We start from the raw sequence: 26,422 nt of genomic DNA on the forward strand, positions 1-26,422 counted from the left end.
GAGGGGCGAAGACCCATCGGACCCCCCACCCCCCCCCTGCGAAGACGCCAGCCACGGTCGAGGGGGGACCTCGGACCAACGAACCCCCAACCCAGGCCGGGGGTGATCCCAGAGGTGCCACCAGAGCGACGGAGACAACAAAACTGCTGGTCGTGCACCCCCGCACATGTCAGGAGGGGTGCGGACCTGCACCGGGACTGGTGGGGCCCCGCGGAAAGGGAAGACGAACAAGCAGCTCGACAAAATGGCTGCCGAGCAACTGGCCACGAGACTAGACAGCGTGCTGGCGGCCGTCGAGCGAATGGAACAATCGCTCCAGCAGACCAGGACCTCCCTAGAGTCCAAGATAGACGGCGTGGCCGTGGACCTGACCCTCCTGAGAGACGACCACAGGAAGCTGTCCGACCGAACAAAGGTCCTGGAAGGCGCAATGAAGGAGATAGAGCCCAAAGTCACCCAAACGGACAGGCACGTGCAGGACCTCCTGAACAGAGTAGAGTTCCTGGAAGACAGGGCCGAAGATGCGGAAGGGAGGGCGAGACGCAACAACATCAGGCTCGTGGGTGTCCCAGAAAAATGGGAAGGGAACCACCCTGCACAACATGTGGAAGACTGGCTACGGACCCTGTTGCCTGAAGGCACGCTCTCGCCCCACTTTGTCGTAGAACGAGCGCACCGAGTGCCGACCAGGCCCTACGCGACCGGCGCCAACCCAAGGCCACTACTCTTCAGGATACTGAACTACAGGGACCGTGACACAGTGCTGCGGGAAACGAGGAAGATGGGTGAAGTCCGCATAGACAATGCGGCGATCATGTTTTTCCCCGACTACACCATCCAGGTGCAACGCCAGAGACATGACTTCCTGGAAGTTAAGAGGAGGTTGCGCACTGCAGGCCTCAAATATTCCCTGCTCTTCCCCGCAAAGCTGAGAGTGGTGGCGGGGGACAACACGTACTTCTTCGGGACCCCCGGGGAGGTCAGCGAGTGGCTGGACGGAGGCACGGACGCGGCACCCAAGACCCATCGTGGGGGCGAGACAAGGCCCAGGCGACGCGGCCCACGACACCGCCGGAGGCACGGAACACAACAGTCCCAGCGGGCAGAGGGAGGGTCGCGACACTCTCCCCCGTTGGATCAGATGCTCCAGGAACAACGCGACGCGATGCGGAAAGTTTCCCAGCTCAGCAACCCACCCTCCCAGGAATCACACCCCGAGGACGGACAGCAGACAGCGCCCAGCGACGACGACGAAGCCATCTACGGGATCCCGAACTCACAGATCTCTGTGGAACTGCCGGTGGTTACGCCGCAAACCTCAGATCTGATCCACTAGCCCCACAGAAGCAGTATGGAACATGACCGTCCAGGCGGGGGGGATGCGGCAATGGCCGACGGGACGCTGGAGCGCAGATAGCGCCAGGTGCAACCAGGAGTGCGCTCCTCTCCCCCCCCTGCCTGCCGAATGGACAGCGGATCACAGACACAGTGAGTACTGCCTAAGTGGCGTTGGAGGCTGAAGGGATTGGTGATGGTGGGGTTGCCCCTTGGCCCATGCTCATCCTTGGCCATCTGCGGGTGCGGCCTGGAGGGGAGGGGTGCCCTCCCTGACTGGGGCCGAGAGCTCGCGCAGAACTGAGACCCTTCCCCCCAAATGGCCGGGGCCCACACAAGCGGGGCCCCATAGGACCAAAGCCACGTCGTGTGCCAGACCACAGCCGGTGGCCAGCAACCGGCCTGCACCCTGAGGCTCGGGGATGGAACTGGAATTCCTTTAGCTGACTTAACTTCCTCTTAGCCTTAACCGTGCTTATGCGCACTGCCCCTTAGACTGGAACTGTTGTCCCTCTCAATTGAGATTATGGACGGTGGCCCGTTTCACCACTGCCCCTTTGGTATTTCAGTGGGTCTCGCCCACAGTTGGTTAATGTTGGTTATTGTTTTTTCCCCACCTAATGTCTACCTGGACAATGCAAAGTGTACTACGGGGGGTGGAGATGGGCATGCTGAGGATGGCGATGGGAGGGCCCCTGGTGGTGTGGTAAATATTTGATTTACCGTCCTAATTTCTATGCAGGTAAGTACTTAAACAAAAATAACTCAATCGGAAAGAAAGACGCAGAGTCCGTGGTGTTAGAGTTCTTAGGGGTTTTATTCCTAAAAAAGGAATGGTTCTGGTACCGGATATCAGGTTCCTGACACCACTGGGGTGCAGGAAGGGATAGAGCATACTTTATTGACAAGACATAACTTTTATACTTAAACCATATAATGAATACCAATACAGAAGGCGTAACAGCTGAGAGAAGCAAGATAAGACACACACGTGTTAGCAATACGTAATCAAAAAGGCGTGAACTAGGCGTGAACTAGAAACGTCACATGTAAGTGTCACAGGTAGGTGGGTACTTAGCAGAATCTTGCAATGTCAGCAGAAATCTGAGGCCTGGATGCGCGCGCAGCTGCATGACGTGTGATTGACGTGGAGCTGGAGGGTGCAGGGGACTTGACATTTACACTAACGGAAAGAGACAGAAGTCTGGCATGTCAGATCAACTCGTACCTATATCATATCTGATATCTGATGTTTGGGAACCATGTTATCTAGAGGGAAAGGTCTCTTGGGCAGAGGCTATTCTATACTGACTGTGAGTGCGTGTATACGCGCCTTTGTGTCTGCATGAGATGCGAGGGTGCATGGGCCTACCATGGTAACAGGGGCTATGAATTACTTGCACGGAGACAGTGAGGCCGGGCCCTTTGCTCTGCAGCTGGAAGGATGTTTACTTGAACTAGTAGGCAGGAATGTATGTTTGAGGAGCGGAGCAGATAATTCGAAGGTTGAATACAGTCTTGGCAGGCAGCAGGCTGAGCTAAGCGCCGTTAGCCGCGCAGGGAGTAAGGCAGAGGACACGGGTACAGAGGCAGCCCAGGCTGAGGCGTTCAGAGTCAGAAGGCAGGAAAAGGCTCGATGGCAGAATTCAGAGGCCTACTTCGCCAGAGCTGAAAAACGTGTAAAGTACACCACAAAAAGACGTTGGCATGGCATACTTAGGAACGGAATATTCAACCCGTTCAGGGTGGATCTGAAAGAGGACATGTTAACGTTGGACGCAAATGTATTTGCGTCTTCATAGCTGGCACAGGAGGGAAGTTACATGCACTTTAAGCTTGTACATGGAGACGGTGGGGTACACGTTAGGGAACATTTCTTGACCATAAAATTTATATTTCCTCATTCCCTCCTTGTTCCCTACGGACCCTTCATGATATATCGATCCTCATGAATCGATCAGTCTGTTCTTGTAACATCATTTGCTCTTCTTTCTTCTTTTCGCGTTTTGAGTGAAAACTGGAATGTGGAATACAAGATGTGGCGCACAGACCACAAATCGCTGGCCCACACTGTAGGCACAGGCAGCAACTGAATGCTATGACAAGGGCAATGCCTAGGAAGGATAGGATCTTCCATCCCCAAGCGGTCAACGTTGTCCAGAACCAACCGGACCAAGTCCAGGTGCCTGGATTCTGATGTATTAAACTTGCAATTTTATGAAGACGTGTAATGGCTTTATATACTGTAGGCGCGTTTTCTGGAATGAAAACACAGCAACTTGACCCGATGACCTTACAAGCTCCGCCCCTATCTGCTAAGATGACGTCAATAACAAGACGGTTTTGGAGAACAACAACCCGCATGGCAGATTGCTCCTCTGTTAAGTTGCCTAGAGCGGAAGTAGTTTTATTCACTACTGCTTCGAGGGTTCTAGTTAATCTTCGTATCAGTTTACTATTAAAGACAGTACCTAAGTAGGGGAAGAAACCTTTATTGAAGTCTGTGTATTGCTCCCATGCCGTTTCAGTATAGTCGACAATTGGGAGATCTCTTCGGAGTCTATTCTTTACTAGATTTGTATTTCTGTGATAATCAGGAGGGGCTAGGAAAACAGGTGGCAGAAGGAATGCAATGTAACAGGTACCATCCCAATCTGGAGGTAAGCGTATGTATGCGGTATGGCCACAAACAAAGTAGGAATGACGAGTAGCTCTAAAGGAAGATTTGCCTTGGTCACTGAATTCGACCACAGTAGTACATTTACTATGACCTAAGTGTACTGAACCCTTCTTTCTGACACATAAGTCACCTGTGACTGGTAATACTGACATAGCAGGGAGAACTGGTGCAGCTTCGGATTCAACAGTAAGAATCATAAGGTTAATTGTATAATTACCTAATCCATATACTTCATTTTCTAGATCAGTTCCTATTCTAGTGGGAAGTCCCTTCTTGTCAGGATAACAGGCGTTAAGCAGAACTAAGTTCAAGTTTCCCCAAACCCAATTTCCTTCGAAAACAGCAATATCAGGATCTAAGGAATTAATTATTCTAAACCATGCTCCACATGAGCCATTGTGTGTGAATGGGTACGGAAAGAGGGGCAGAACTCCCTTGTATTTCTGATAGGGCGGGAGTCGGCCACATATCCAACAGTTTTTAGCATTATTGGTCTGATGGGAGTGATGTAACATACTAATGAATGTGTTGTTGCGCAGCGCAAGTCTGTAAGATAATTCATGAGGAGGTAATTCGCTAAAAGAATGTTCGGCAGTGACATTGTAAGCAGATTGTTCACGCTTGAAGATAGGGTAATATATGGGCAGCAATATACTGGCAACAATAATCAGAAGACTTAGAAAAAACATAATCAATAATGTCACTATACAGTGACTACGGAGTGATTTACAGTATGCACGTTTCTTGAATTGTCTCTCTCTCTCTCTATCTCGGTCTAGGGGATACATGTCAGAAACTATTTAACCGATTCACCTAGGGGAGTACTTAAACAATTAAACTGTCTGACTTGCTAGACCGTAGTTTCGCTTTGTACTCCTCTTGGGGAGTTTTCTCTCTCTTTGGAACTTTGAAGTCTCTAGTATCGAGGCAGTCCTTTGAGGGGGTGGAAGAGTCAGTCTCTGGCAACAGTTCATTACATTTTTTAATATGACTCGTGTGGATCCACCCCTTTCTTCCTTCAACTTTAATGGCCGTCCTCGTGGTCAGAAGGACGATCTTCGGCTCCTACCAGCGGGGCTCCAGCGGGCTTTTCCTGTCGAAGTTGCGAATCAACACCGTGTCCCCTGGACGGACGTCGTGTGGCTTTACATCAGTGTTGTCGGGAAAGGCTGCGGCAACCTGTGAACGACATGATTGGAGTGCAGACATCAAGGAGGCAAGGTAATCTGTCAGCATATTACAATCAACATCGGTTATTTTCTTAGGCATGGGCGTCCCCCACATATTCGGTGGTCTGCCAAAGACCACCTCATACGGGGATAGTCCTGATCTCGAATGGGGGACCATTCTCATATAGAACAGTGCAACTGGCAGGGCGACTATCCAGTCGACCCCTTTCTCTTTACAGATTTTGGCGAGCCGTGTTTTCAGTGTCTGGTTGTGTCTCTCTACAAGGCCAGCGGCCTCGGGATGTCGGACACAATGGAATTTCCACTGATATCCTAGCAGAAGGGAAACCTGTTTCATGAGCTCGGATGAGAATGGCTGTCCGTTATCTGAGTACACGATACGAGGCAAGCCGTACCGTGGGAAGAATTCTCGAACCAGCTGCCTGGCAGTGGTCGGGGCAGTGTAATCTGGGACTGGATATGCTTCGGTCCAACGGGAAAGTGCACAAACAACTACGAGGACATACTTGAATCCTCGACAACGGTCCATCTGGATATAATCCATCTGGAGGACTTCAAAAGGGTGATCGGGAGGATGAAATCCACCTTGCTCTACAGGAACGCTTTTACCTGGATTGAACTGACAACAGATCATGCAAGTACGCACTTTCTGTTTTGCTGCTGCTCGTAAATGTTTGTTGTACCAGAGATTCTGTAAACTGTCTAACATAGCTTTTTCTCCTAGGTGTGCTGGACTATGTGCTGTATTTATTATGACTTGAACCATAGAGTCGGGGAGAAACCATGTAGATTTTCCCTTCGTCATCCAACCTTGATCTGTCTGGATCCCTCCTAGTTCGGTCCATTTCTTAATTTCATCTGGAGTAGCATGTGTCTGAAAATCGATTACATCTAGTGTGGGATCCCTAACTGTCATGCACTGTGTCGGCACTATTGTCTTTGTCACATCAGTTGTCTGGGTGTGAGTCAATGCTGTATGTTTTGCTGTTTGGTCTGCCAGGTCGTTACCCTGGGAAATGGAATCTGTAACTTTAGTATGTGCTTTACACTTCATGATCGATATGCCTGAAGGCAGATGTATTGCTTCTAACAGTGCTTGAATGAGGGGACCGTGTTGGATCTTGGCACCGTGAGAGGTCAAAAAACCTCGTTCTTGCCATAACACTCCGAAGTCGTGTACGACTCCGAAAGCATAACGTGAATCTGTGTATATGTTAACATTTCTGTTCTTGGCTAGTATACAGGCTCGGGTCAGAGCAATGAGCTCTGCTGCTTGAGCGGACAGTGTATCAATACGATATGTTTCTTTAACTTCAGTTTCAGTGGTCACTGCATACGCGGCCACTAATTCTCCTGTGTTTGTTCTCATACATGAACCATCCACATAGAGTGTCAGGTCTGGATTTGTCAGTGGAACATCTGTTAAGTCTCGTCGGGGCTTTGTGACTGCATTAATGATCTCTATACAATCATGCGGGGCTGAATTTGTCATAATCGAAGGTAACAATGTTGCAGGATTCAGAATGTTACAGCGTCTGATTTCTATGTGTGGCTGGAATAGCGTCAATTCATAACCTGTCAGTCGTGCTATAGTCAAGTGTTGAGTCTGGGTTCGGTTTAGAAGAACCTCTACAGAATGTGGAACTTGTACTGTTAATGGATGCCCTAAGACAATTGAGTCGCTCTGTCTGATAGCTAAAGCTGTCGCTGCAACTGACCTTAAGCACGCAGGGAGTGCCTGGGCTACTGAATCCAATGTACTTGAAAAATAAGCGCAAGGCTTATGTGAACCTGCTTGATCTTGAGTGAGGACAGACAACGCTGTACCATCACGTTCTGTAACAAAAAGTGTAAAAGGTTTGCTGTAACATGGTGTCGCTAAAACTGGTGCTTGACATAAAGCTTTCTTTAATTCCTCAAAGGCCTGTGTATGTTCCTGAGTTCAGGGAAGGGCAGTCGAAGTCGCTGCCTCCTGTGTTGTCAACTGAATGAGTGGTTTAGCTAGAAATGCATATTGAGGAATCCATTGTCTGCAGTACGAGGTGAGGCCTATGAAGGCCCGCACTTCCTTTTGTGTCTGTGGTTGTGGCATATTTACAATTAACTGGATGCGGTCAGGAGTGAGCTGTCTCCCCACTTTGGACAGCAAGTGACCCAAGTACACAACTTGCTGAACACAGAATTGTAGCTTCGAAGGAGACACCTTGTGTCCCTTGTCGGCCAGAAAATGTAAAACTGTCAGTGATGCTTGTTCACATTCGGGTTCACTTTGTGCGGTGATCAGCAGATCATCGACGTATTGTAGTAAGGCGGTGTTAACTGGCATTTGGATACAATCAAGTTGTCTTTTCAGTGCTTGACTATAGATGCTGGGGCTTTCTGTGAATCCTTGAGGTGCGCGTGAAAATTTGAAACTTCGTCCATTTAAACTGAATCCGAAGAGGTATTGGCTCTCTGGATCAATGGGCACACTGAAGAAGGCGTTCTTGAGGTCAATTACAGTAAAGAACGTTGCTTCTGAATCAATAGCAGTCAATAGGGATGAGATGTCGGGAACCACAGGGTACTGTGGAACAATGCATTTATTCAGTTCTCGTAAATCAATCACCAGCCGATATACTGGCGGTGCATTGGGATCAGTACGTTTAAGAATCGGAATGATAGGGGAATTACAGATATTGGAGTCGGTTTCTACGACCACTCCTTGGGCAATGAGCTCTTCAATGATTTCCAGTAAAGCCACTACAGCATCGGGTGGTAACTTGTATTGTCTGATTCGCGGTAAAACAACACCTGGCTTGAGTGTAACACGGTATGGTGTAATGTGCATGCAACCTACATCGGTTGGGCCTTGTGCCCACAGGTGTTTCGGTAAATTTTTCAATCTGACATCAAACTCTCGTAATACATAGTGCCCCTTAAAGTCACGCAGGAAAAGTCTAACTCCTTCCGGAGAACAACATATCACAGCTCCTAGAGCCTTCAATGTTTTGATACCTAACAGATTTTCCGGACATGATTTCGTTAGTAACAAGTCTGTAACACGTGATAACGGACCCACAGCTAGGGGGACTGGCTTTGATACTTCATTTACAATAGGCTGTCCTGAAAAACCAAGGGAAACATTCTGTGAGCCTGAGAGGGGTGCCCCTGGGACTTCATTATGGCTGATTGTTGTGCGGCTTGCCCCTGTGTCAATTAAAAACTTTCTGTCTTTTCCCAATACTTGACTGTGTACATAAGGACCCTCTTGATCTACAGGAATCTCAATAAGGGGCAAGCCAACCTCCCTCTCTAGGCTGTTTCATGTGTATCGCTGATAGTCGGGATAATCAGATTGGGCATACTGGTTCATCTGTCGTGAAACTTGCTGTGTAGCGGCAATGGGCTGTGGCTGTGATACCGCTGCGGTCTGTGCTGTATGTGTTGAAGCATGCATAGGTTGTGAATTCTGTGAAGTCTGTTGCTGGACCTGGTCTTGTCTAGGCGGATGCGGTCTTTCTTTAGTTTTACCTGTTGCTATATTGTGTTTCAGGACTGGACATTCATGTACGTAGTGACCTGGCTGCTTGCAATAGTTGCATGTCCCTTTAACGGGAGCTGCTGCATTACCTGTCTGGGTCGTACCCTTTCTCTGGCCGTCGGCTGGAACCGACTGGGCCACTAACATTTTCATTTTCGTGTCTTTCATACGTCTCTGTTCGTGATCCTGTTCTTCTCTAATTCTGTTCTGGTGGTATTGTAACACTTGTAACATCTGGGATGGCGTATTTGCTTGCCATGTACTTTCAACTTTATATACACGGTTCTTAACTGATGTCAGGGAATTCTCGACTAACTTTGTCACAAAAAGATGCGGGTACGACTCGCTACCTGGTTTTAGGCCACTATTAATAATGAAACATTTCTCGAATCTTGAATAGAAGTCACTGGTATCTTCATCGTGTTTCTGTTTACAGGCTGAGATTGCGTCCCAGTCTTCCTTTTTAGTTGTCAATAATCTTGGCAAGACCTGTACTATTAGACCTGGTAATGCTTTTGCTTTCTCCCCAAGGCCTAGCCCTGGAGTACGAATTTTTTCCTCGTCTTCTATTTCAGTCCATATAATCTTTTTATCTCCCACCTCCCATTCTCTTTCCTTGAGTTTCTCGTAGATGCCGGTGGGCAGCAGTACTTTTAACAATTTCATAATGTCTGTATATGTGTAATCTCCCATGAGTAACATGTCTTTAAGTTCTCGGTAAAAACCTGCAGGGTCTTTATCATGGCAGGGTACTAGTTTCTTCATTTCTAATAGTTCTAACTTGGTCAGAGGTGTGTATACATACACACGTTTCAGGGTATTATCGGTACCCATAACTGGGTGTACTTCTCGTGACGGATTCTGCCTGTCAAAATGCTCAAAATGACACATTTTTCTTTCTGGTGGCTGAGCTGAAACATATTGTGGGCCTAAGAAAGCGTTATATTTACGTCGTTGTTCTAGAATTATTTGAATTAATCTGGTACTTAGGCCTCTCCATCTATTCATAAGCAGTGCTTCTAATGTATCGGGTAAGGGACCTGGATCAGAATGTTGTTGTCTGTATAACGTGATGAGATGCTGAATCATGTATATACCAGCTAATTTCTGCTCGTCTGGGGAAAGGTTCAGAAATGTCTGTGCTACTGTATCATCATTGTATGTGTTAGAATTGTCAGCCCATAATACTGCTGACCGGGCAAGTTCTTGTTCATCCATGGAATTGAGTACATGGTACCCCATTTGTTCTTGAAGCATTTTATCGGCAACTTGAAACAGATGTTCAGGGGAACTTGGTTTTGATATGCCAGAGAGAAAAACTCTCTTGCTTTCTGGACGAATGCCTTTCCTAAGGTAATTTCCCTTACCTACATACGCTATCCTATCTGTAGTCGTTTCTGGTTCTTCAGGTCCTTCCTCCTCCTCGGAGGAGTCATTCCTGTCACTTTCTTTTTCTTTTTCATGTATTTCTATTACTGCCTTTCTGATTTTCTTGTACATGCTTGATATACAATTCATTTTATCATGCTTTCCGTCGGCTATATTTTGACCCCACTTGTTTAGTGCTTCCGTTTCTTCCTGGTCTACCCCAGGCCTGTCTCGGTCTCTTATTAAGCAATTTATGAAAAAACGTAATACATATGCTTGAGTGTCAACTTTCTGATGTGCCAGGGCCTCCTTAATACTTTCGGGATTTTCCCCAGTCTGGACAAAATGATATATTCTATCTAGATGGTCAGCCATCCCTGGGAATAACACTAGGTAATCTGTAGCTTGTCGCAAGCGTAGTGATGCTATCAACATCCTATCGTCTTTACCGGGTACTGGATCGTATCTGCAAATTGGAAGGGGTTCTTTAAGTATGTCTAGACGGGGTGATTGGGGTGTATTTTGCTTCAGCATGTCCCTAATGTTGAATCTGTGTGTTGCTGGCGGGGTTTGGAGACCTCCTGTCGCACCTCCTGAGCCAGAGGCTTGAGCATTAATTCTCTGTGGAGTCTGTATGTGTACCTGAACTTGTCTTTTACTGGGATCAGGCGCAGTCGGATTCGGTATATTAATCTTAGGTGCGGGAAGTGGTGGAGGTGGGGGAACAAGTGGAGCAGGCTGTCGATCGGGTGAACCTTGTTGCGGTAATGGCGGGATATGGTCTGGAGGCGGGTTGCCACCTCCGTCCCCGTCACCGTCACCGTCAGTAGGCGGGACGCGGGCACGTGGATTGGTGTAAGCGGGTGCTACATCGTCTAGATAGGAAGCAAGGAATATATCTTTGGTGGTCCTGTGATTTACTTTAGTCGGAACCAATGGCGACGGCAGATTTTTCGGTATTTCTGAAGTGGCTTCAGGCAAACCCTCGGTCACTAAGTACATACCATTTACAAGATTGTTTCGCATACGGTCTACTTGTTCTGCTTTTACTCGGATCCCTTCAGTAACTAATTCGTTTTCTCGGACTCTATCCGATTCTTCTCTATGTCTGTCTTCTCTACGGAGTGCTCTTTCAGCACGTTTATGTGATTCTTTATGCCAAAATGGCATCTTTCTGAGATTGTCTGGCTTTCTTTTTCCATAGCGCTTCTTCTACCTTCACGATGCACTCGGCATCCCATGTTCCTGTAACGGGCCATCTGTGTCTCTCGTCTAGGTGCTTAGTATAATCGGCCCATAAATCTAGATACAATATGGCATCTAAGCCATGCTTATGGTACATAAAATTTCCAGGAGTGTCCCTAGGGGGGATAGGAATTTCTTCCTCTAGCATCCCTTTCCTAGTTCCTATCTGTCTTAGTTTATTGAAGAACGGCATCTTGTTACTTAGTACTGGATACTCGATACTTGTTACTTACTTCTGAATACAGCTAGTTACACAAAAACACAGTAATGTACATCAAACAATCACTCATACCACGACATTAATCACATGAAAACATTTTGAACATATATCACTACCCTTGATACTAGATGTACTGCTAAACAGCACAGATACACTGTCAAGAACAGTGCAAGAACTTGAATGCTAGATATACTGCTAAACAGTACAGATACACTGTCTAAAACAGTGCAGACCGCGTTTGTGTACCCAAACTCGTCTTTACCGGATACATAATAATGCACCTGTCTAGATACGGCCCAGCAATGGTACTCACCGGGAAGCACGGAAACGGAAGGCCTCGGAAAACTCGACTGGACTGGACCGGACTGGACTCGACTCGACTCGACACGTGGATACTTCGGAAACTGGTGGGCCTCTTGACACCTCGGACCTTGCTTCTTTCGGCTAGGCTCTGGTCGGGATCCTCCGCACTCCTCACCGCCTCGTCTGGGTGCTGATCGCAGTCTTCGTCACCTCCGTGGGCCAGAGGGAGATACAGGAAATCCTGCGGGTACGCGTAGTTGTCCGTCTTAACCTATGGCAGGGGGCAAAGGTTGCAACGCACCAACCGGCGCGTAAGGTGGGGGAGGGGTCCCTGTTCGGGCGCCAAAATAATGTGGTAAATATTTGATTTACCGTCCTAATTTCTATGCAGGTAAGTACTTAAACAAAAATAACTCAATCGGAAAGAAAGACGCAGAGTCCGTGGTGTTAGAGTCTTAGGGGTTTTATTCCTTAAAAAGGAATGGTTCTGGTACCGGATATCAGGTTCCTGACACCACTGGGGTGCAGGAAGGGATAGAGCATACTTTATTGACAAGACATAACTTTTATACTTAAACCATATAATGAATACCAATACAGAAGGCGTAACAGCTGAGAGAAGCAAGATAAGACACACACGTGTTAGCAATACGTAATCAAAAAGGCGTGAACTAGGCGTGAACTGGAAACGTCACATGTAAGTGTCACAGGTAGGTGGGTACTTAGCAGAATCTTGCAATGTCAGCAGAAATCTGATGCCTGGATGCGCGCGCAGCTGCATGACGTGTGATTGACGTGGAGCTGGAGGGTGCAGGGGACTTGACATTTACACTAACGGAAAGAGACAGAAGTCTGGCATGTCAGATCAACTCGTACCTATATCATATCTGATATCTGATGTTTGGGAACCATGTTATCTAGAGGGAAAGGTCTCTTGGGCAGAGGCTATTCTATACTGACTGTGAGTGCGTGTATACGCGCCTATGTGTCTGCATGAGATGCGAGGGGGCATGGGCCTACCATGGTAAGAGGGGCTATGAATTACTTGCACGGAGACAGTGAGGCCGGGCCCTTTGCTCTGCAGCTGGAAGGATGTTTACTTGAACTAGTAGGCAGGAATGTATGTTTGAGGAGCGGAGCAGATAATTCGAAGGTTGAATACAGTCTTGGCAGGCAGCAGGCTGAGCTAAGCGCCGTTAGCCGCGCAGGGAGTAAGGCAGAGGTCACGGGTACAGAGGCAGCCCAGGCTGAGGCGTTTAGAGTCAGAAGGCAGGAAAAGGCTCGATGGCAGAATTCAGAGGCCTACTTCGCCAGAGCTGAAAAACGTGTAAAGTACACCACAAAAAGACGTTGGCATGGCATACTTAGGAACGGAATATTCAACCCGTTCAGGGTGGATCTGAAAGAGGACATGTTAACGTTGGACGCAAATGTATTTGCGTCTTCATAGCTGGCACAGGAGGGAAGTTACATGCACTTTAAGCTTGTACATGGAGACGGTGGGGTACACGTTAGGGAACATTTCTTGACCATAAAATTTATATTTCCTCAGTGGAGCGGCTGTTTGTACGAGGGAAGGGGAGGAGTACGCACCGCTAGTATGACTTCGATTAAGATATGCACCTGGAATATCAGGGGAATGCACACACCCGCGCGCAGATACCAGATATATTCCTACCTGAAGAGACAGCATGTACAAATCGCACTCCTGCAGGAGACACACCTATGTGGGGCGGAAGTGGCTGCACTGCGGCGCAGGTGGAGGGGTCAGTTGTACGCCACAGAATACTCCTCGTTTGCCCATGGGGCACTACTGTGGGTTAGGCCGGGCACCCCCTTCACAATGTCTGAAGTGCTCACGGACCAGGGGGGGAGGTATGTACTGGTGAAGGGCCGGATGGACGGGCAGCCAGTAGTTCTGGCGTCCGTTTACTCCCCAAACACTGACCAGGGAAGCTTCCTGACACACCTATCGGAAAAATTGGCGCCCTGGCACGGAGTCCCCTGGATACTGGGAGGTGATTACAACACAGTGCTAGACCCTGTACTGGACCGCTCGACCCCGCCCAGGCCAGATGCCACATCTTTGGGGGCTGCGAAGGCGTTCACAAGATGGGCGACACAGTGGGACCTCAAGGATGCATGGCGCGCGCACAACCCAGACACCAGGGTATATTCATATTACTCGGGGGCACACACGCTACATGTCCGCCTGGACCGATTCATGGTGACAACGGAAATGCTGCCGCACATCACTGAGTCGCAATACCTCGGCCGGACACATTCAGACCACAACCCACACACGCTGGCAATAGCATGGGAACGCCCACACCCACCCATACCCACGTGGCGGCTACAACCCGCCCTGCTGCTCGACGCACCCTTCAGAGACGCCCTGCAGGCCCGAGTAGCACAGTACTTCACCGACAACTCGGGTACGGCGTCCTCCCCAAGTGTGGAGTGGGACGCCTTCAAAGTGGTGATACGGGGTCACTGCTTGGGCACACAAGGGAGCATACAGAAAAAGTTGGAGGCGGACCTCAGCAGGGTGGAGGCGGACTTGCTCCGTTGGGAGAGGGAGGCGGTGATCGGCGCGGGTGACCGGCTAAGGGAGGCCCGTGAGGAACACACTGCGCTACTAGAAAGACTGAAGCACGTCAACTTTGCGGCCCATTCAGCGCGGGTGCACCAACATGGCGACAAACCGGGGAGGTTGCTGGCTTGGCTGGTCAAACAGGAATCCCGCACGGAACCAGTATCCGCTATTCGGACAACTGGAGGGGAGATCGTGTACACACAAAACAAGATACACCAGGCATTTGTGGGGCACTACCAGGCCCTATACAAGTCACAGCTGAGGGTCTCAACGGCCACCATTGAGGGCTTCCTTGCTGACATCCAACTGCCTTCTCTGGCGAACGCGCAGCAGGAGGACTTAGGGGGCCCATTCACCCAGGAGGAATTGCGAGAAGCCATCTTCGCAATGTCCAACGGCAAGTCTCCCGGCCCCGATGGCCTGCCTGCCGAGTTCTTCAAGGCCTGCTCGGACGTACTGGTCCCGGAGATGCTCAAGCTATATACCCATGCGATCGAGGACTCGGCGCTCCCAAACTCACTAAACGAGGCGAACCTGGTTTCGCTGTTGAAGCCAAGTAGGGACGGCACGTGCATGGGGTCCTACAGGCCTCTAGCCATGCTGAACACGGACTACAAAGTGTTCACCTCCCTGCTGGCCCGCCGCCTGACCCTGGAGGTCCCGGCACTGGTGCATACAGACCAAAACGGGTTCATGCCGGCGAGCAGCACTTCCCGTAACTTGCGACGTCTCTTTCGAGTCCAGGAAGCGGCCACAATATACTGGCCGAGGTCGGGGTGCCTCGTCTTAGACCTGGAGAAGGCCTTCGACTCGGTGGAGTGGCCGTACTTAGGAGCGGTGCTAGACAAACTCGGCGTCGGGGATGCCTTCATGGACATGGTCGGGCTGCTATACCAGCGACCTAATGTCCGCGTGCGGACGGGCAGGCTACTGTCGGAGACGGTGCGGGTGCGCAGGGGTACCAGACAAGGCTGCCCCCTGTCGCCCCTTCTCTTCTCCCTGGCAATCGAACCCCTGGCGGCTCTACTGAGGGACAGGGGAGTGGAATGGGGGATCCCGCTGGCTGACGGGGTGCACACGGTCTCACTATACGCGGACGATGACGACCTATTACTCTATGTCCGAGACCTCACGACGGTGCCTGCAACACTGTCGGACATATTCCGGACCTTTGAAGGGGTGTCGGGCCTCAGAGTCAATTGGACTAAGTCCGGAGTATACGCCTTCAGCCCGGACCTGGAGGAATGCGAGGTGCACCTTGGTGGCGCCCGGCTTACCTGGTACCCGACTACGTTCAAGTACCTCGGGCTGCACATTTACAGAGACCCGCAGAACATACTGGAAGGCAACTTGGTGCGCGCCGTGTCCTCGCTGAGGGCCCAGATGAACTTCTGGAAGACCTTGCCATTGAATGTGCCTAGCCGGATCGCTCTGTCTAAAATGATTGCGCTACCGAGACTACTCTACCACTTTGCAAACGTCCCACTGTATGTCCCCACAAGGATCTTCCGCGAACTGGAGGCGATGCTCCGAGGTCTGATCTGGAACACGGGGCGCCCACGTGTAGCCCTGGCGAAGCTGTACTCCCCGACGGCGGAGGGAGGGCTGGCGGTCCCCAATATGGAGCTATACTACCTGGCAGCACAGCTGCAATGGGTCACGTACTGGCTTAGCGACTCACACCTCGACGACACCGCCAACGCGGACTACCAATGGACGCACCTGCAGGTGTGTGCCCTGTTTCACCCACTGACCAAAGGACCTCGCCCCCTGCCCCTGCACATGGCCGTAGCCCGCAAATGTTTCCTTCGCTGCCTGAAGTTGACAAAGAACGTCAAGCCGTATGCCCCCGCCCTTCCCCTGCTGGGCACCCCCCGGAGGAATGGGATGGTGTCACCGCGCAGCATGGAACCCTGGGTCGCCGCCGGAGTGGAGACAATGGGAGACCTCTACACGGACGGGGGCCTACTTCCTTTTGCGGAACTATCGGAGAGCACTGGCCTGCCAGCGGGACAATTCCTGCTCCACGCGTCAGTGGTGAGGGCGTACACGGAGTCCTGGGGGGACATCCAGGAGGAGCCACCACTCCATCACTTGATCCAGTACCTGCATGTTATGGGCAGAGGATCACACATTACACACTGGCTGGCACAGGCGCTCCTCATGCACACTCAGAGGTCCACACAACCGATTAGGGACAAGTGGGCGACCCACCGGGGGAGGGAATGGACGGACAAAGAATGGAAACTGGTCCTAGCCAGCCCTGTGACCATCCCACGTAACTCCGCTTCCGCACTATTCAACTGTATATACTGCATCGGGCATATCTGTCGCCAGACAGAATAAATAAGTACTTCGCGACAGACACCGCAGCCTGTCCCAGGTGCGACCTGCTGGATGCCGACATCCTGCACATGCTTTGGAGCTGCCCGACTCTGTCCACATACTGGGGGGAGGTGACATTGCTCCTGACACACAGCACAGGCCCGGGGCTACCTAACACGTGGGAGGCATGTGTTCTTGGGCTATACAAGAGGACTAAACAAAATAAAACACTAGCCCGGTTCTGGGACCTAGGCCTTATCACGGCCAAGCGCCTGCTCACCAGGCACTGGAAAAGTAGAGAACCACCAACCCCCGCACACTGGTACACATTCTTTATCAACTGGGCCAGAGCAGAGGGCACGGCACTGCGAAGTGAGGAGATTGCGGGTTTGAGGCAGTTCCCGATCGCACACATCTGGGATGATATCCTGGGGTCCCTGCGGGGGGAGGGCGAGGCCAGAGGGCTCACGCAGAGACAGCTGAGAAGGGTAGACGCCCCGCGAGCGGCGACACCATAGACAGGGCTACACGCCACGGGGGCATGTGAGCAGCACCGACCCCCCCGACACACAAGCCACGACCAACAATAGGCCGCACACACGAGGGCCCTCCACCACACAATAGCCCGAATACTGATCTTAGCGACTTTGCCCTGACCCAGCCCCCACGAGTACACTTTCCCCCCCCCTCATATCCGACCCCCCCCACGCAACCCCAAGTTAAAGGTTTTGCACTCCTGTTCTTACTAGCCGCGTGAACACCCACCGTCACACAGCGGCAGTCAAGTGCCTCTGACTGGACACTTGGCAGGGAACACGGGAGCGGGTGACACCCACCGAAAGTGCAACAGGAGCGACACATATGTCTGCCACGCACGCCGTACACTGAACCGACAGATGGTGGGATACCACCGCTCACCCAACCCGTTCCACACCAGCTTCACAGCTACTCACATAAGCGAGCTATAGACCCCACATTTCATTGATGCCCCACCAGCGCATGCCTAACAAGTTGATGGGACGTTGGTGCCATGCGCACCGATGGTACGTGTCGCGGCACTGGCATCACGGACACACTGGGACATACTGATATGATCATCCCTGTTTTATGTTGAAAAGTTACTGCTTGAATTATAGAAAAATGTAAAATGAGACGTCAATTATAGAATTGACCGTGTGCGAAATGTGAAGAGTATACATTATCCGCCAGTGACGAGGCACGCCAGACAACGAGCGAGACGATGCATAATGCCTTCCCCTGTAACCCTATGTCCTTACAATACACGGATTTCTTGCAGCCGGCCCGCAGGGTTGTAGGCTCTGCTATATGTACTGCACTTTTTCTCTTACAATAATAAACGTCTTCAAAAAAAAAAAAAAAAATCAGAGGCTTTGTCATCATCCGTATCCTGGGGAACTTCTCCTTCCTCTCTTTCCGGCTCTGTCTCATCTTCCACATCTTGTTGATAATTAGTGGGGATAGCTTGACGGGGCCTCTCTGAATGAGCAGTCTGCTCTGAAGATTGCTGCTGATGTTGAGTAGGCTCTGTTGTCTCAGATGTAGCATGGCACGGTGTACCCTGAGGTGTTGGAGGAAATCTCCTATTGTAATCATCCAGCATTTGCTGGAGGTTTGAAAACGGAGATACTGGGAATGTTGCCATTGGAACCTGGACATATTGTTCCTCCTGCTGGTTATCGTCTTCCTCCTCCTCGTCGTCTTCAGAACTTGTGTCCTGACACTTAATAATCAAGTCCGATGGACTGTGGGCATCACCAAGAACATCGTCGTCCGCAATGGATTCCGTTTCCTGGTCAGTAGCCAACATTGGTGAGGGTGGCTGGAGAGTAGGAGGTGGCAATTGGAGTGTAGATTCCTTGAAACTGCCCATGAAAGGCTTCGTAATGACTGGAGAATTTGAAGTGTCCAAAGGCACTAGGGGCATAGTGGCGAAAGACATTGATCCTGATGTGGATGCTGCGTGTTCCTGCTGTGCTCCAGAATTTAAAGGCAAAACTGCCGTCGACGTAGCCGTTGATGTCTGTTTTCCCTGGAGCAGCCGTCGACGATGAAGGCGTAGACACCGCTGTTTGAGACGGTAATTTTCTAGATGTATTCGTCGACGACGAGTGTTTCGCCACTGTCGTCGACGGAGCCTTCGTCGACGGGAGCTTTGTCGACGAATTCTTGGGTGTTATCTTCTTCTTCGTCGACGAAGTCTTCGTCGACGGGATGTAAGTCGTCGACGAGCTGGTCGATGGAGCTTTCAGTGTCGACGGGACCTTCGTCATCGTTGAACTCGTCGACGGGACATTTAGCGTCGACGATTTCTTCATCGACGGAAGCTTCTTCGCTGACGAGATAATAGGGATCGTCGACAAGACTGTGGAGAATGAGGCTTTCGTCGACGTGTAAGCCATCGACGAGACAATCGACGACGACGCAGACGTCGTCGTCACTGTAATCGTCGACGAAGCCACAGCAGCCAATTTCGTCATTGGAACTGTCGTCGACGAGCCCGTCGAGGACCGCGCTGACTGAAGTGTAACAACACTTGTAGAGGCTGGAAATGATGCCTGAGAGCCAAGTCTCGTGGGCGTAGACACAGAAGTCTTAGTAGCAGTAGGCTTTACTTGGGCTACTGTTAAGGCCAGCTTTGCCTTCTTCAGAAAAGGAGAAGGCAACTCCTGAACACTGCCACGCTTGGAAGCAGCAGCTGAAGGACCTGACTGGAAACTTTCTGCGTCTGACAAAGCTGCGTCTTTGTCCTGGAGGCGCTTCAACCACAGAAGAAGACGACCTTCCCTGTCTCTGATAGTCTTAGCAGGAAAAGTTCTACAGAACTTGCAGTCAGCCACCTTGTGTTCTGGATACAAACAGTAAATACACTTTTGGTGGGGGTCCTTCTCAAATAAACGCAGCTTCCCACAGGAAGAGCAAGGCCTAAACAAAGACTTCTTACTTGACATCTTTGAGAAACAACTGAAGTAGTAGAGTTGAATGAAGAAAACTGAGCAGAGCTCAGGGAGACTCCCTTCACACGACGTGCGGTGAAAATCTGAGGGCTTGAGCTTCTGAGGAGAAGGTTCTAGAGGGTGCTTGAGCCTGATTGGCTGCGGTTTGGACTAACATAATGACACTGATATGTTACAAATGAGTTTTTCTCTTATAATGCATTCCTATGGAGGAACCATTGTAGAGGTTTTTTCAGTGTGATTTATCCCTATTTTGTTATGTATTATGTTATTACATATAAATATATATATATATATTAGCATTATTGCTATCTTTATGTACCGTGGGACTCCCACTTCGACGACGGGGAATATTCAAGCATGTGAATCTATGAAAGACACCCCTAATACTGGAGAAATATTGTAAACCTTGCTTGCGCCTCTATTTTGTTTATTGTGGGCACGCATGAGTGAGAAAACAAAATGTGATGATCTGTTTCCACAGTTCACATGGGGACTAGAGAGGTGAGTTATGGGGTGCCAATTTACCTGTTACTCTGAGAAGGTTAGGAGGGCGGGTATGGCACTATGATCTAGTCGGGTTTCAGCCCATAGATATTGATGTGGTATGGTGACTCAGTCCCTATATACTGATGTCCTGTGATCCCCGGCATAGTTATGCTTCCTAACAGAATCCCTGCAACTTGGTGCTACCAACAAAGGTCTGGTATTGGTTCATGGGTCTCCTGCGTAGTACTTGTGCGTGCTGATTACACCCCTAACACCTACCACCGGAGACGTCTGTGGTGTTAGGGTTTCATCTTCCACAGTATTTAAGGAAGAACCTAATTCTGTTGGTTTTTCCAAGCTTGAAAGTTTAACAGGATAATCCATTTTTATATTGCCACTTTGTTTCCATTGCTGTTCTGATCATGGCACAGCCTATTCTAATACCAGTCAATTGCAGACCTGAGGTCCATGCATATGTAACTGTACATGGCCTTACTAATGCAGGTGGTGACTTTCTTTTCATAGTTGAATCCCATGACGGTTAACGCTGTGAAGTCTTTTATTTCTAGGTCAATTTTCTGGCTGTGGGTGCTAACACCAATACATTTCATGAATACACAGTTGTTGTACCACCACATGCCTATAGAGCATATGTGCTCGTAGAAATACCACTCTTACATTGAGTACATACTAATTGGTTCCAAGGCACCCTTCCACATGTACTTGCACCAGCATGCACGAATTCCATTAGTAATGACGGAACAATCTGGCTAGCATTAGCCGGATATACACCATGCCCTGATGTAGCAAATCTTAATGCTCAACAGCTACAACCATTATATGCTGGTCCTGTTAGACTATATAGGGGCCTAACTCAAAATGTTTCACATGTCTTGTTGGTTGTCCTAGCAGGGGCTGGCCTGGCAGGGCCAACCCTGTTGCCTGCAGTGTAAATTTTAAGTCTTGTAATTGTTCATTCAGTTATGGGCAAAAGTTTCACCAGTTGTGGGGAAATTCCATTTTGGATCATCAAAAAAAATAGACCAAATGAAGCCAAGACCAGCACAGAATATTGACTATGTGCATACCCCACGGGGTGGCTCCTGCTATTAGTGACTGTAATATTTTGGGGATAGTCTTTGCCACAGTATATACTATCTGGCATGGTACTCCGTCCTTGTCAGTCTTGTTAAAACAAATACAGAATGAACACTGGGCAGATGCTGCTGTGGATTTGGGCATGAAAGTAAGTAGAAATCTTCCTGTGGTGTCTGCAATGATTCTGTCTAACATTAAAGCCAAAGCATTAAGCAACATCTCTGGCTATACTCAAGGGCTAAAGGCGATTACACAAGCCAACCGTGAATGTGAGCTGCCTATAATTATTGCTGATATGTATACATCCATAGGATGCAATAATTTGGGAACCAGACCTACTAAACCACCACTTGACAAACCTGGTTCAGACAAGGAAGCCAAGCAGAGCCCTAAGTTTGTTAAAAAAAAACATGGGATAAATCTAAACAAAAACAGAAAGGTAAACTTTGCGGAGGTTCTCCACAAGGCATTAGACCAGTATCAGATTTCTGGTACTCATTCTCCTTGTTCTTTTCATGACTCAACTGTCAAACAGTATGATAGAAGAGTGAAAGTTTATACACCAGTGCACATCCTATGCAGTCTCTTTTATCCTTTGTGCCAATATGCACTTTATGTCCATCAATCTTCTTTCTCGAGGATGAGTTCAGTCAATTCCAATAGCCGTATTGAGTTGAGAGATCAACAACTTTATTTCACATGTGCCCAAGATCCACAGCTGACGCGTGTTTCACCCTATTCGGGCTTCATCAAGGCCATTAAGTTTGATGTGTGAGGGCACTCCTATGTTGGCGCCGCTTCAAAATAGTCAATCTTATCTTATTTAAAATGTATTTTTCTTTGTGTCATATAATTTTCACCAATTCAAAAACAGCCAGCGTCAATGTACTGATCCATCAAAGTATTAGTCTTATGGGAGCCTTGATAAGTCCAATCCCTCCGTAACGAGTCTTCACTTCTTCAGAAGTGATGGACATAAAGTGCATATTGGCACAAAGGATAAAAGAGACTGCATAGGATGTGCACTGGTGTATAAACTTTCAGTATTGTGACATACTGCCTAAGGTGTTTTTTAGGCAGGAGGTCTTCATGGATGCATTAGGTGGATGCGCATCAATACACCATTGTTGCACCCAGAACCAAATGTGTTAAATGTCATGTATGGATAAAGCAGACTTGATAAGAGAACATAGATTGATGTGCAGATTACCATATAGCAAATCCACCCTTTCTTTCTTGTAGTATGATAGAAGAGGGCAATCTCATCTCAGACAAGAAGTGTATGTGACTGAAGAGGGAGTCGCAACACTTGTCGGATGTGAAGCCAAAGAAGGATGAAAAACCAATTGAGTACAAACCTTCATTTCAGAAAGAGAAAGTTGCGGGTATAACCAAAAAGTATGCAACAGACACTGAGAACCATCCTCCTGAACAGGAGTTGGACAGTGACTCTTCTCAGCACGGCAGTGCGCCAGAATCTTCAGGAGTTTCTGGCAGTGAAAGCAACTGATAACTTTGTTACAGTTGAAACCCCAGACAGGCAGGTAGCCCTCCCAGACTGATAACATGAACTGGATAGTCAAATTGAGGGTGACATACAGCACGCCAATCTAGTAATATTTTGAGAGAATTTAACGTTGTCTTATGATATTCTTTTAGCGAAGGTCGATTGACTCCCACACTTCGTCCAAACATCTCCACAGAGTGATTTTCTGCTCATGTCCCTGATGAATTCAAACAAGCCGATGCAGCAGAATGGGCTCCTGCACAAGCTCCAGCTTTATATCTCAGTCATGAAGGCTGGGATAAGGACTCTCCTAATCAAGTAATACCTGTATGGTTCAGCCGACAATTGCAACCACAATACCCCATTAAATGGGATGCTAAAGCACCGGTTAGAGAAAATGGTTTCAGCTTTCTTGGATAGCTCAGGTGAAATCTGGCGGTTTTGGCCATCGAGTCGATGTCAGGTACCCCACAAGTTAACCTGTTTCTTGTGGAGAGATCTCCCAGGGACGACATGATCTATTGCCCCCGCGCCCACCTTACCCCAATCTAGATTTGATAGCAAACTAGGATGAAGATAGGAGTGGGGAAGGTAGTTAAAAATGGCAGGATTACGTCTGGAAGGCCAGTAGAGGACGTCCCTCTGTTTGGAGGAACTGTGGACACCAGCTAGACAGGGAGACTAGGGAATACCTATTACAATCAGCACAGACAAACCCTCTTCCGGTCACTAACATAGACTCCTGCGGAAGTTAGCTGTTCCCTCCTATCTGGACATCATAGGGTCTGTAGCCATCTTTGAAATGAACAAAATAGCGCTCCTGCGCAATAAGCACCACAGTAACTAGCGCTCCTGCACAATGTACAACAAATCAACCAGCGCTCCTGCGCAACAAAAGATGTTCCCAAAAATAAGCGCTCCAGCGCGATGTGGCAATGTCAAAGGTAAACACAGAGTGAGTGCTCCTGCGTGATGTGGCAAAGTCATAGGTAGAAACAAAACAAGCACCCCAGCGCAGCGTGGCATGGTTAAGGCAAGCTCTTTACATGCTGTCCAGCGTGGTGAGGCAGAGTCAAGGGCAAAAAACTAAGCAAGTGCTCCTGCGCGGCGAGGCATAGACTAAACACAAAGAAAGATGAGCAGTTCTCCTGCATGGCTCTGAAATACCTGAAAGGGCATCCTGAGTCAAAGAAGGCGTCTGTTCAGGCATGGGCGTCAATACGAAGCGCCGAGCTGGGGGCAACCGCTGATGTTTTGCGGATTCCCTCGAAAGAGCTAGTGACATCGCGGCGGTTCCGGTAATGGAGGCTGAACTGCTAACTGCCAGCAACCCGGAAGAGAGGAGACTCGCTTCCGCATGAGCAATGTTTCATGCGCACACAGGTAATAGGGGAAGGGGAGCTTCCTGACAAACCATGACAGCACCCCCGCCCAAAACAGAACCCCTACCCACAACAGCAGACTCATACGGGGTGGTAGGGCGAGGGCTGAGCGGGTGACTGACATGGAAAGCGCAAACCAAGCGGGAAGAGTGGCGAACTGAGACAGGGGCTCCCAGGACCTCTCCTCCGGACCATAACCCTTCCAGACTACCAGGTAAAAGAGCCTATCCCGGGTACGACGGGAACCAAGCATAGCCCTGACCTCGTACTCAATGTAATCATCCCTAAGAACTGGCGAAGGAGGGGTAGACACATTGCACTCAGGGTGAACGGCACTCAGAAGGGAGACATGGAAGACAGGGTGTATTTCATCTGAGGAGGCAACAAGAGTTTCATGGACACACGGTTGATCACCTTTTCAATCACATAAGGTCCCACAAAACGGGGCAGCAGTTTTTTGGGGCCGTGCACGTTGAGGTTCCGAATGGAGAGCCACACTCTGTCTCCTTTCTTGTAGGTGGGTTCCATCTTCCCGCAATTGTCTGCGTATTGTTTATAGTACTCTTTGGCCTTGGCTAGCTCAAATCGGGCCTGCTGCCAGAGTGTGCAGAGCCTGGCATGGTATGCCTGAACTGTGGGCAAGGGACTGTTCTGTGGTTCTTCCCAAGGCATAGTCCTGGGATGCTTGCCCTGGAGACAGTAGAAGGGAGACATTCCAATGGCGGAATGCTTGTTGATGTTATAAGCGAATTCCGCCATCTACAGTACTTCTGCCCATTCCTTTTCTGCTGCCAGAAGGAAGCAACAGAGATACTGCTCCATGGTGTGGTTAGTTCTCTCGGCTTGACCGTCGGTCTGAAGGTGGTATGCTGATGACAAACAAACGTCCAAATCCATGGCAGTGTACGCCTCATTCCAATAATGAGACCCGAACTGCGAACCCCGGTCTGTTATCACCACAGACTGTATGCCATGCAGTTTAAGCTCATTTTGCAGGAAAACCACTGCCAGCTCGGCTGCCGAAGGTGGTATAAAGTGAGCCATTTTCGTGAGGTGGTCTACTATGGTAAGGACAGTAGTGTACTCTGAAGCGGTGGCTGGCATTTCCACTGCAAAATCCATGGAAATGGTGTGCCAGGGATGAGGAGGAACAGGAATGGGATGTAACAGCCCAACGGATGGCCCTGACATGTTCTTTCCCTGGCCACATAGAAAAAGGCAGGGGTCGTTGTCTTGCTGGACGAAGAACCCAATAGCTGGACCCCACTACATACTGGGCTTCTCTGTTTCCTGCCTTGTCAAACTTGGCTACTGGCAGTGCGAACGGTCTTCTTCCTTTGGCTCGGGTTGGCTTTACTGGGCATTCCCTGATGAAGTGTCCGTTCTTACCGCAGTACAGGCACTGGTTCTGTTTTCTCCTCTTCTCTCGTTCCTCGTTAGTGAGAGGTCCCCGTATACTGCCTTTCTGCATTGGTTCAGGCATATCACTGGAAGGAGCTGGCTCGTCCTTCGTTTTGTCCTGGAAGGTCAGGAACCGGTTGTCGCCTCTTTTAGTTCTCTCATTCCTTCGCTCCTGTATCCTGTAGTTTACTTTGACCACCAGATTAATGAAAGGACCTATTTCATCCGGGGTATCGGGCATCTGTGAAATTAGGTCCTTCAGTTCATTGCGTAAACCCCTTTAAAACACGGATACTTTCTTGGTCTTGGGCCAACAGGCTTCTATGACAAGCCTACTGAAGGTCGTGATGTAATGGAGCAGGTCGGTGTTGCCTTGTTTCAGATTGAACAGTTTGTTGTCCGCGGCTTGAACAAAGGTGTGACGGGTGAACATCCGCCGCAGTGCTTCCTTGAAAACCGGCAGGTTGTATAACATGGGGTCATTATTGTCCACCAGGGAGATGGACTATTGAGCGACGTTGCCACCCATGTAGGAGAGGATGAAGGCGATCTCAAAAGCGTCGTCCGGCAAGGAGGTTGCTCTAGCCATGAAGTGCAGGTGGCACTGGTAAAGAAAGACACTGTATTTGGTGGTATCGCCATAAAAGCGTTTGCGGGGAGCAAGTTGTACGGGGTGGAGAGCTATTACATGTATGGCATTGTCTTGTTGTGTAGTAGAGGAGGTGCCCTAAAAGAAGAACTAGGGAGGATGTAGCAGCCCCTCCTGCCTTACTCTAGCAGACGGA

Source organism: Lissotriton vulgaris, chromosome 3_1 (genome assembly GCF_964263255.1).
Source record: "Lissotriton vulgaris chromosome 3_1, aLisVul1.2, whole genome shotgun sequence".
Lineage (NCBI taxonomy): Eukaryota > Metazoa > Chordata > Amphibia > Caudata > Salamandridae > Lissotriton > Lissotriton vulgaris.